A 13663-nucleotide genomic window follows, 5' to 3' on the forward strand; every position below is an offset into this window, starting at 1 on the left:
CGGGTGTTAAATATTCATATCCGTGCGCCTTGCGCTGGAAAACGGGTAGGGGCCGCTCTCAGTCCTTGAGCCTGGAGACTGCTTGAGAAGATAACCAACAATTGCCTGTTCTCCCTGCAACACCGAATGAAGAAGACACTGGGTAGACATAGATCGGCTTTTTAAAGCTACTCCCGTCCAACTGGGCAGTCGTGTTAGGCAACATAGTATATTTAATTAAATGAAATCCCTTATAAATGCTTTTAAGCAAGGATTTTAATAATTAGAAAGGTAAAATATTCATAATTTTGGTGACAGGTTTAATTAAATAAGTGGTCCAGTAAAGCAGTGTTTTTGTTAAACTTATTTTTTTTTTTAAATCATGCCCTACGATTAGGATTACATCAGAAATTTTCAGTAAAACATATTTATGCATTGGTGTCACGCACGAACGCCTCCCTTTTGAAAATGTAAGCTTTTTATTATTTTTAATAGGACGAGAGTGGTGGTGCAGTGGTTTTTGAAGGATGCTAAATACAGTATTTCCCCAATATTCAGGTCGCAGTTTGCAGCTATTCGCTACCCTCAGGGCTTCCATCTCTATCTAGGATATCCTCTTGGCAACTTAAATTTAACGATTATGAAACAACTCATTAGGGACTTAATCATCCTGTCTATTCTGTTTGCAATTCCAGAAGTAGATCCCTGCCCACTAGATTCACCCATCATTTTCAACTGGTTAAAATCAACCACAAATCCACATTCTAGATTGCTTCTAAAACTTGCTTTATATTTATTTCCCAACAGAATGTTCCTTACTCGTCAAGAACAGGTGTGCCATATTTTGCTTATCTTTGTAGGATGGATTCTATATTTAGAGAATGTTGGTGGCTGCACAGAACTTTGGTTCCAGCATTTATCAGTAAAATCAGCTGATTGAGACCTCTTAATCGGAGGGCTTCTGTGTTAGCCTGGGTTCTCTAGAGAAGAAAATCTAGTAGTGTGTGTGTGTGTGTGTGTGTGTGTGTGTGTGTGTGTAAGATAGCAAGAAAGAGCTCACAGTTATAGTCTGTGGGTCAGATGGTAACTTGAAATTTCTCCTGACTTGTTTAGTGTTGTGGGCTGATGAACAAGGAAGCAGGAAGACCACAGGCTGGTGGATGCAAAGTTGAATGAATCCAAGGTCAGTAGTCCACTGATAGCGCCTGGGTTCAGTGGCAATATGACAGGAGGTCAACTACTATATTCAGGATTCAGACCCAGGGGAAGTGAAGCTTTCCACAACCCTGAAGAGTCTTCCAGCTGCATCGGGCTGTGATCTAATCCAGGAGGCTCAAACCCACCATAGTTGCTGATTGCTCACAGGATTGATTAAGGTGTGCTAGAGACTAGAATGGAGTTGCTTATGTAATGTTAGATGCCATCATGGGAGATTACTACTGATAACCCTGACCTAACTCCGTTGATTTCTGGCTTAGTAGTTCAAACCCATCATCTACTCTTCAGGGCAAAGATAAGGCTTTATTCTCTAAATATTTACATTCTTGGAAACCCGTATGTGACAGTACTCCATCCGATACTGTCACTATAAATCACAATCCCCTGAACTATAGTGGGTTTGATTATCTGGCTCTGTTAACTGATCTTTTGAGTCTTGATGAAGTCTGGCCATTCCTAACTTAGAAGGAGCATTCTGACTGTATTTCTTCTAAGACAGATTACATTATCTTAGATTACAAGATGTTGATTGTTGCATAACTGCCAGATTACTTTATTATGTAATTATACAATAACTAATACTGCCAAATCTCTGGATTCATGATGCCACCAAATCGACCCCAAACCATAAGCATCGCAAGGCCTGACGGACATGTTTCCAGAGCTGCTTGGAGTATTGAACTCAACAGCTCTCAGTTTCCACTCTACAGAACTTGTCCTCAACTAAAGAAAACTACCTTACATCGAGGTCATGCTCCCTTCTAGTAGACAGTCCATATGTAAAGACTGGTTGAGTTAGTATATAAAAACAAATCCATCCCTATCACCCCAGTTCAGGATAACTCCAAAGAACCATTATGGCTTCAAAGCTCTATGTACTTGTTACCTAATAATGCACAGCACATTGTGGGAAACAGATTTCTCCCAAGTTGTCTCCCCCAAATATTTGCCAAATTTAGCTGCTTGCTACACATGGTAAATGACTATACACTTGGAGGTCAATGAAAGTAGGTTAGAGGTTATTCTCCCTAAAGGTTATCAGCCATCTAGAGCAATCAGACTGTATAGTCTGTCCCACTATAAGTAGGGCCCACTCCCTTCCGATAAGGATAGTAGATTGTTTCTCTGAAGGAGAGTCTAGGGAGGTCAAGCCCACTCAAGGATGACCAAGGTCAGGCTGGCATATTGAGTCTAGGGTCACATGTATACCCCTAGTCCTTCCCCTTCCTAGTATGCCTTTAACCCTAGCACATTCCCTTCCTGTCACACTTATGCCCATTGTATTGTATTGCCTATTGCACAACCCCTTCCTGTGACATATGTCCTTACCTGTAATTAGGGGGCATGCACGCCCCCAAAGATATATAAGCCTGGGTTAGCAATAAATCACTCTCTCCCCTCCTCCCTGCCCTCGCTGTGCACAGACCTGCCTGTTGAGATCATGGCCATCCAGGAGGTGAACATACTACCATGAAATGTGTCTGACTTCTTTATTTTACTGCCATCTCTCCCTATTCTCTATGACTTTACTATTATCTTTATATTTCTCAACCATACAATTGTGCTTACTGAACCCATGATTAGTTGTTGGGGGCTGGCTTTCCTGCAACACATTACCTAAAACTTCAGTAGTTTAAAACAACTTACATTAATTACCTCATTGTGTCTGTGGGTCAGGAACTTAAAGTCAGTTTTACTGGTGGTTCTGGCTCAAATTTTCAGGTGTTAGCAGTGAAGACATTGGACAAGATTATGGTCATCTGAAAACTAGATTGTGGCTAAAGAGTCCCATTGCAAATGGCTCCCTTTGTGGCTGAATTCAGGAGGCTTTAGGTCCACACTATATGTGCTTCTCCATAGGCTGCTTTAACAGACATATCCAGCAGGACAGAATTTGCAATGCCTTTTATGACCTAGTCTCTGAAGTCTCACACTGCCACTTCTATTTGTTAGAAGAGAGTTACTGGATTCGGGCCATATTCAAGAAAAAGGGAATTTTCCTTTACCATGGAAGAAAATGTCAAGAATGTATGGACATCTGTCTTAGTTTGATGGTGCTGTTGTAATAGAAATACTGCACTTGAGTGGATAAAAAATATATATTTGTTTTCCTCACAATTGTGGAAGGTGAAAATCCAAATTAGGGTCTCAGCCTTGTACATTTCTTACTTGGATATAGCCCCAGGTGTTCCTTTATTGGTTAGTTTATAGATTGTCCTCACATGGTGCCTATCTTCCTCCATATCTCCTTGTCTAATTTTTTAATAAACTTTCATAAGTGAACAAATTTAGAATCAATCTGACTCGGGTATGAGCTAATTAACATAACAAAGGCCCGGTGTCCCAAAGGATTACATTAACGGATATAAGGGTTAGGAATCCAATTTTATTTATTTATTATTATTATTAAATCATTTTATTGGGGACTCGTACAGCTCTTATCATAATCCATACCTACATCCATTGTATCAAGCACATTTGTACATTTGTTGCCATCATCATTCTCAAAACATTTGCTTTCTACTTGAGCCCTTGGTATCAGCTCATTTCCCCATTCCCTCCCTCCCTCATGAACCCTTGATAATTTATCTTTTTTTTCTCATGTCTTACAATGACCTCTGTCTCCTTTTACCCACTTTTCTGGTTTTTGTTCCCCTGGGAGGGAGTTATGTGTCGATTGTTGTGATTGGTTTCCCTCTCTCCCTGCCACCTTACCCTTACCCTCCTGGTATTGTTATTCTCTTTATTGGACCTGAGGGGTTTATCTGCCTTAGATTCTCTGTGTTTTGAGCTCTTATCTGTAGCAATATACATGCTCTGGTCTACCTAGATTTGAAAGTTAGAATTGGGGTCATGACAGTGTGGAGGAGGAAGCATTAAAGAATTAAAGGTAAGTTGTATGTGTCATCAGTGCTCTACTGCACCTTGACAGGCTTTTCTTTTCCTTGTGACCCATCTGTAAGAGGATGTTCTGTTGTCACAAATGGGCTTTAGGTCTTTACTCCATCCTCCCTCTCATTCACATTGATATGATTTTTTTGTTCTGGGTCCTTGATGCCTGATACCTGATCCCATCGACACCTTGTGATCATACAGGCTGGTGTGCTTCTTCCATGTGGGCTTGGTTGCTTCTCAGCTAGATGGCTGCTTATTTATCTTCAAGCCTTTAAGACTTCAGATGCTATATCTTTTGATAGCTGGGCACCATCAACTTTATTCTCCACATTTGCTTATACACCCATTTTGTCTTCAGTGATTGCCAACACATATTTTAAAGGGCCATAATTTATTCCATAAAAACATGTTTTAAAAAGTTGTTGTAAAAATATATATAACACATTTGCCAAGTTAATGTTTAAAAATCAAACATGTTAATCATACTATACAACCATTACCAATATCCCTTGCCAAATCTTCATCATCATAAACAGAAACTTACTGCTTCTTAAATAATGACTTCCACTTTTCCCTTGCCTTTGGCCCCCCAAACCAATAATCTTACATTTACCTGTTCTAGATATTTCATATGAATGAGATTATGCAATAGTTTCCCTTTAGTGATTGACTTATTTTATTTAAAACAATACATTTTACACCACTATGCTCCCCATGAAATTACCTTAAGGCTTTCTTGTGACTGCATCAGCTTAACTTCTCCCTCAGCCCAATACTATTTCCTTTTTTATGTCCCCTTATACATCTGTTGATCCAGAGAGTAGTCCCCACACACTTACATACTGCTTCCTTCACACTGATATCCATCTCAGAGAAAGCCGACATACAATCCAATCTGCTAAATGCCCTTTCACAGGAACTTCATGCCTGTCTTCTCTAAACCCCAGTTTTCCTCATTAACAAAATGGTCTCATAGCACCTTCAATTCAAGAGACCCAGTGAGATTTTTAAGAGATCACATAGTTGTCAAAAATTTGCTATGAGTCAAGTTCTGTTCCAAGCAACTAAAATGTTTTTATATATTTTATCCTCCAGCAATCTTGTCATATAGAAACACATTTTTTCACAATTAGTACACTCATGTAAATTGATGAACGTGCATATAATGTGTGTAACATGCATAGGAGAATAACATTCAAAGGGGTTGCATGATTCTCAAAAAGTTATATAATTCCCATATTATTTACATAGAAATGGGTATTATTATTTTTTAATCATTCTATTGGGGGTTCTTACTGCATTCAATACATCAATTGTATCAAGCATATTTATACATATGTTGCAATTATCATTGCTAAAACATTTTCTATTTGAGCCATTGATAAAAGCTCCTCTTTTTCCCCCTCCCTCCTAACCTCATGAATCATTGATCAATTATATATTATTACTATTATTATTTTGTATCTTACGCTTACCCTCATTTCTGTTGTTCGTCCCCTTGGGCGGGGGTGCTATATAGCCAACCTTGTGATGGGTTCTCCCTTTCGCCTCCTTCCCCCGACCATCCTCCTACCCTCATGATATCATTACTCTCACTACTGGTCCCAAGGGGTTTATCTGTCCTGAATTCCATGTGTCGAGAACTCTTATCTGTACCAATGTGTGTTCTCCAGTCTAGCCAGATTTGTAAGTTAGAATTAGGTGATGGTAGTGGTGGGGAGAAAGCATTCAGGAACTAGAGGAATGATGTGCATTTCGTTGGTGCTATACTGCACCTTGGTTGAATCATCACTTCCTTATAACTCATCTGTTGGAGGATATCCAATTGTCTACAGATGGGCTTTGGGTCTCTACTCCAAACCCCCTCATTTACAACCAAAAAGTTGTGTGTTTGGAATCTTTTGATAAATGATAACTAATCCCATTGATGCTCATGATCACACAGGCTGGTGTGCTTCTTCCATGTGGGCTTATTTGCTTCCCTGCTACATGGCTGCTTGTTTTACTTGAAGCTTTTAAGACCTCAGATGCTATATCTTTTGATAGCCAGGCACCATCTGCTCTCTTCACCACATTTGCTTATGCACCCATTTTGTCTTCATCGAGCGTGTCTGGGAAATGGGTATTATTAGCTCATTATCCAGAGGGTGAAAACTGAGGCACAGGAGCCTAATGTACTCATTCAAGGTCATACATGAGGCAGATTCAAATTGTTTGTAGAAAAATATTTCCCTTTGATTATATATTTTCCATAGACATTTTGAATTTACCTCATAGTACCTACGTGGCAAGCCAGAATTTAAATACATTGTCTTAGTCTGGGTTCTGTAGAGAAGTAAACTCAATGAAGCTTACATATGTATATATGTAGAGAAAGGTTTACTGAGCAAATGGCTTACACCATTGTAGTGGTAGGTAAATTGTGAGTTCCTGGTCAGATTCTAGGCTGGAAGTTTCTCCTGACTTGTGTAGCTGCTGGTGAATTCAAAATCAGCAGGTTAGATGACAAGCTTCTGGCTGCAAAGGCAAATTAATGTCCGATTGACAAGTAAGATGGCAGGCTGCTGACAACTACCAGGGTTGGTAGGTAATATGGCAGGCCTTTGGCTCATGTTCAAAGAACCACAATTCAGTGAGCCAAATTCATTATCAAATCCAGCCAAAAGCAATCAAGCTTTTCCATAGTGCTTACTTATATTGGAAGTAGGTCTCACCTTCAAGAAGATCTCATCATGAGGTATTTTAGTAGGTCTTCACTGCCAAATCACTAAGAATCCTGGGCAAGCCAGTTTGACACAAAGTGTTAACTGTCACACCCACCCATTCTGACTCCAGAGCTAGTGCATGCAATTACCAAGCAAGGTGCTGCATATAAAATGAAAGTGGTAACATAACCAACCTGTAGAAATAAAAAAGGACCACAAGAGAATACTAAGAACAGCAAGTATGTCAACAAATTAGATTCAAAAAACACAAGATGCTATATGTGTTTGCACTGCAGATATTAGGGTCACAAAACAAGGGAGGTACTGATCTTAGTTAAAATACTAAGTTGAACATTGTGCTCTTTGAAAATCTACCTATAGGAGATCAATAGATAACAGAAACTTAAAAGATTAGATAGGAACCGTGGGGGACAGTGAGTTTATGTTAAAGAGAAAAATAACTCAGTAAATGAGCTTGAGGAGGGTTGTGCAACTTGAAGAATGTAATCAATATCACTGAATAGTACATGTAGAAACTGATGAATTGTTTTGCTTCATATGTTCTCAACAATAAAAATTTATATTTTAAAATTTAAGAGGAGTTAGGAATAATCTTATCAACTGATAGCAAAGACACAATGTTGAAATCATTGCATAATAGTATAGCAACGATATATTCAACAAAAACATTTAGTTGAATAGGCAGACACTGATGGTGGAAGATTTTAATACAACATAATCTTTCATATATTCAATGGATAAAAACTAAACTTAGAAGATACAGGTAGTCCCTAGGTTATAAACATCTAACTTACATATAACCTATAGTTGTGAACCAACCCTCATAAACCTTACTATATTAAACGCACAAGTCAGGAAAGAGGACATAAAATGGCATACTCGACAGATGCAGTATCCAGACCCACTACAATAAATACTCAAGAAATAAAGTGTAACAAATATAGGTTGCAATTTTGGAACCAAGAACTTCAAAGGATAGGATAAAGAAGTAGATCAAATACTGATGAGACAAAGATGCTGAACAAAAGCAGAATTAGGAGACAATTGGAGCAACAAACAAATGCCACAATATAGCCATTTTGAGTTATTACAAGCAACATTCCAGTCACAGCAGGAACCAGATAATGTACTCACTCAGGACTTCACCGGAACACTCTTTGGTGATCAGCCATCAGAGAACAGTTAGGAAGCAGAGACCTTATCCACCCAGAGTGAGTGTCAACACTCATTCCAGCACCAATGGATTAATGAGAAACATCCACAGAAACGAATGTGTATAAGAGAGAGTTTTATATAAAGGGTAATTGAGGGTAAGTGTACATTACCCTTTATATAAAAGGATCCCAAGACAGTTCAGTCCAATCCCATAAGTCCAAAATTAGCCCATATGTGTGATACCAATCTATAAATTCCTCTTCAGACACACATAACACATGCAATGACACCGAATGCAGGAAGATCACAGGCCAGTGAGTGGAAAGTCTTGTGGATCCAGTGGTAGTGGAAACAACATTGACAGGGGTCTTCACGTAGCTTCCCCAGCTCCAGGGCTCTAGTGTTGCTTCATGTGTTTTGTCAGCAGGATTGTTTCACAGAGAGTGAGTGTGTGTCTCACCTCCAGCAAACTATTTATCGTTAGTGCCTCCCAATGAAGTCATCAAGATGCGACCTGATTGACAGGCTAAACTGTACCACTTCATTCTTAATAGTTTCAAGTTAACAACAGATTATGTAACTACCACATATGAAAATAAAACAAAGCCAGGATGAAGCAAATCGAGATATTATAAACAAATTAATTCAATAACATCACTATGTCTCAGAGACAACAACTTTTACTCACAGCTTTAAACTGGACAAGATAGTCCAAACTACTCAACAAAATACAGGGCCATGAAATCTTCCTGTAGGAGAATTCGGAAGATTTATATTTATGCCCTTTCTACAGCTTAAAAAGAGATGGTAATCAAAGAAAACAAAAACTATAGAAGCATACAAGCAAACAACGTAGTAACAATTTGACAAATAGATGGAAAAATGGCAAATATAAACTCAGAAACTTGATATTAACATTTCAGAAGTTGATAGCAAATTGAAAGGATAAAAGATCAAAGCAATGGAAGACAAAATTAATGTAATCAAAGGTAAATCTCATAATGTTAATCTATCAGAGAAACAATCAGAAAAAAAGAGGAAAAATGCCGAAAGCCTAAGAATTATGTAGAATGCCATCAAGATGAATTACTAATGTGTAATCAAAATCCAGAACAGGAAAAGAAAAAAAATTGTGAAAGTTTTATTGGAAGTAAACTATATTAATATCATAAAACATAAGAAGATAGATATTCAAGAAGCTTGGTGAATCCTAAATATACTCCAAAGGATAGGCTCTAAATGAAAACCCCAAAGATATAATTAAACTGTTCAAAACCAAAGATAAAGAGTCCTGAAACCAGCTGGAAAAAAAAAAAGAAAAGAAAAGCCTATAACGGAATCTAATGAGACTAACCTCTAATTTCTTCAAGAAGCTCAAGTAGTCAAGAAGACAGTGGAATGACATGTGTAAAACCACAAGAAAAAACCCAGAAGAATTTATTTCAGAGGACAGCACTGAAGCTGTAGCTCAGGGAGAGGGTCTGATCAGAGTACACAGGAGCAAATGAAGGGGGAGGAAGAGAGTGGAGCACACCTTGGCCCACCAAGCCTTGACAACGATATTCCTGCTCAGAGCAGCCAATCCACAAAGAAGGCCATATGGCTGGCCCCACTATGAGACACGAAATCGCTCACTGACCCATAGCCCTACAGGGGACAATACTAGAGACACAGTGTGGGAATTGCGCGTGATCTGATCCCAATACACAAGGCAAAACAGGGCGTGCAACAGAACAGCAAAGGGAACAGAGCAATGAAGTCCCCAGGGAATTCCAAAAATAGACTTTGGGGCCAGGGCTTGACACCCAATCAGGCTTGCCTGGAAAACACTCCTAAAGGCCAACAAACAGTCCTTGAACTAACTACAGTCTTTTCTTTGTTGTTTTTGTCATTAGCTTTTTGTTTTTGATGATGTTTTGTTTTCTTTTGTTGCTTGGTTTTGCTCTGTCTTGTTTTTGTGCATGTTATTATCTCCGCAGGTCTGTCTAAATAAGATAGGCTGGATGAACAATCTGAAGGAGAACATCGGGACCGACGGTTCCAGGGGTACAGGGAAGAGGGGCAAATGGGGGGAAAGGAAGTGGTGTTAACAAACCTAAGGACAAGGGAACAACAAGTCATCCAATTCGGTGGTGAGGAGGGTGTAGGAGGCCTGGTAGGGCGTGATCAAGAGTAATGTTACCGAGAGGAATTACTGAAACTCAAATGAAGGCTGAACATGATAGTGGGACAAGATGAAAGTCAAAAGAAATAGAGGAAAAAACTAAGAGTCAAAAGGCATTTATAGAGGTCTAAATAAAGGCATGTACATATGTAAATATATTTATGAGGATGGAGAAATAGATCTATGTGCATATATTTATAGGTTTAGTATTAAGGTAGCAGATGGACATTGGGCCTCCACTCAAGTACTCCCTCAATGCAAGAATACTTTGTTCTATTAAACTGGCATTCTATGATGCTCACCTTCCTGACATAATCGCTGAAGACAAAGTGGGCACATAAGCAAATGTGAAGAAAGCTGATGGAGCATGGCTATCAAAAGATATGGAATCGGGTCTTAATGACTTGAGGGTAAACCAGCAGCTATCTAGCTCACAAGCAGCAAATCACATATGGAAGAAGCATACCAGCCTGTGTGATCACAAGATGTCGAAGGTAGCAGTTATCAGATATCAAAGAACAAAAATATCATTATGTACTTACCTTCCCGATATGATCGCTAAAGACAGATGGGTGCATAAGCAAATGTGGTGAAGAAAGCTGATGGTGCCCGGTTATCAAAAGATATAGCGCCGAGGTCCACTTGTTGAAAAGCAGTGGGAGAAAAGCAGCAATAGAGAGACAGGTTGAATCTGGCCACTGACACCCATGGACCTGGTTTACAGGAACTAGAAGAGGAAACAAAAGCAGTTTGACTGGTCTGAAGTGTATAGATTTGTATAAAAATGTCAAGTTGACATAGAGTGGTCTGTCGCAGATATATAATCTCCTATCAACTTGCAAAGGGGAGGAATTTAGCCTGTCAGTCAGGCCATAGCCAATGAGGCCTCGGTGTGGGCAATGCCTTTTTTTTTTTTTAAATCTATGTAGGATGCCAAAGGAGGGCAAAAGGAGAAGAGCATTCTTTTCACCCAAGGACATCTTGGGCAGGCCATATTCTATTCTAGCTGCTATTTTCCTGAGAGGGGCACTAGTTGGGCATGGCCTTCTTATGAGGATTCTGGGAACTCCTGTATTCCTTCCTGGAGGTGGGAGACTCTGCTTCCTGCTGACATGCCACATGGAGCTCCACTGATGCAGCCAGAGCCCTGGAACTGGAGGAGCAATGTGGAGACCTATGCCAGCACTGACATGCTTCCACCACCACTGGATCCACAAGAGGAAATTATAGACTGGTATCTGACTATGGGCTAATATTGGACTTATGGACTTGATTGGGACTGGGTTGGGTGCTTTCTTAATATACGATTACTCCTTGATATAACGTTTTCTATTACATATGAGCCTCTATGAATTTGTTTCTCTAGTCAACCAGACTAACACATAGACTATAAGGTAAAAAACAGCAAAAGAGGCAAGGAGTGACTTGATATAGTAATTAAAGGATCAATCCAATAAGTTTTGATACATATCTACACATCCAATGAAAAAGCCTCAAAATACATAAGTCTAACTATAGATTATAACTATAGAATTGAAAATGGAAATAGACTACTCTATAAGAGTTGTTGGAGACTTAAATACTGCACTTAGTGAAGGACAGATAACTAAAAAGAAACACAACAAAGATACAGAAGATCTAAACAACACAATCAACCAATTTGACAGATTTATAGAGAACACGTCTCCCAACAACAGCATATTATACATTTTTTTGTAATGCAGGTAAAACATCCTTCAGGATAGACCATATGTTAACTACAAATCAAACCTTAATATATTTAAAAATATCAAAACACTATGAAAACAAAATACTTCTTCTGAAATTATGTTATAAAATTAGAAATTATCAATAAGAAGATCAAGGGGAAAAATCAATTACATGGAAATTGAAAAACAACCTACTTAAAAACTGCCAAGTAATGGGAGAAATGAAAAATGAACATTTTAAATTCCTTGAATCAAATGAGACTGAAAATACAATATACCCAAATCTCTGTAACACACTAGAAAGTAGTGCTGAGAGAACAATTTATAGCCATAGATATACACATCAAAAAAGAAGAAAGAATCAAATTAACACCTTAACACAACATCTCCCCAAATTAAAAAAAACACAGCAAAAATAGTGTGTAGTCATGAGGATATAGGACATATTAAAGATTCAAGTGGGAATAAATGAAGCTAAACTTAAAAATAAGAGAAAGAATCAACATGGCTTGAAATTAGTTCTTTGATAGGATTAATAAAACTGACAAACCATTGACAAAGCATGCAAGTAACATGAATAAGATATGAAATAGGTGACGTCAAAACAAAACCAATGGAAGTTAAAAGGATAATAACAGAATGCTGTGAAGATCTGTACTCCAATACCTTAGAAACTCAGAAGTGAGGGTGGGTAGGGTGTGGGAGACAGAGGGACAAAAGAGGAGCTGATACCAAAAGCTCAATAGAAAGTAAATGTTTAGGGGGGAGCAGGGAGCGAGGGGGGAAATGAGCTGATACCAAGGGCTCAAGTAGAGAGCAAATGTTTTGAGAATGATGATGGCAACAAATGTACAAATGTGCTTGACACAATAGATGTATGTATGGATTGTGTTAAGAGTTGTACGAGCCCCCAATAAAATGATTACATAAAAAATGAAAGTAAATGTTTAGAAAATAATGATGGCGGGCAATGAATGTACAAATGCGCTTTACACAATTGATGTGTGTATGGATTGTGATAAGAGTTGTAGGAGCCCCTAATAAAATGATTTAAAAAAAAAAAGAACTTAAAAAAAAAGAAAAGAATGATGGCAACATATGTACAAATATGCTTGATACAATTGATGTATGGATTATTATTAGAACTGTAAGAGCCCCAAATAAAATGATCTTTTAATTAAAAAAAGAAAACAGAATAAATGGACAAATTTTTTCAAAATAATCTACTCAAACTAATACAATTTGAAGTAGAAATTTTGAATAGCACACACAAAAAGGAATTAAATGTTATTAAAAAACAACAACAACCAAAGTCCAGGCCAAGATAACTTCGTTAGCGATTTCTAAACATTCAGAGAGAAGCTGATATCAATTCTACTCAAACTCTTTGAGCATATAGAAAATGATACAATACACTCACAATCACTCTATGAAGCAAGCATGATCCTAATACTCAAAGCAGGCAAAGACACCACTAAAAAAGAAAATTATAGCCCAATATTCCTCATGAACACAGATAAAAAAATTATGTAGAAAATCCTAGCCAGTAAAATCCAATGACACTAAAAATAATAACAACTCATTATATTACATTATCCACCACTTGTCTATATCAGTTTGTTGCAGTGTGTTACTATGATGCTGGAAGTTATGTCATTGGTATTTCAAATAACAGCAGGTTCATCCAGAGTGAACAGGTTAGTGGAGCTTCTAGACTAAGAATAGACAGCAAAGAAGCATTTGGATCTTCATTTCAGACTTAGAAGCTGCTGAAACCTTATGCATAGCTTTAAATCATTTTCAAATACTGAAAGCCT

Source organism: Echinops telfairi, unplaced genomic scaffold, assembly GCF_000313985.2.
Source record: "Echinops telfairi isolate 266 unplaced genomic scaffold, ASM31398v2 ScPeMD7_7469;HRSCAF=8507_0, whole genome shotgun sequence".
Lineage (NCBI taxonomy): Eukaryota > Metazoa > Chordata > Mammalia > Afrosoricida > Tenrecidae > Echinops > Echinops telfairi.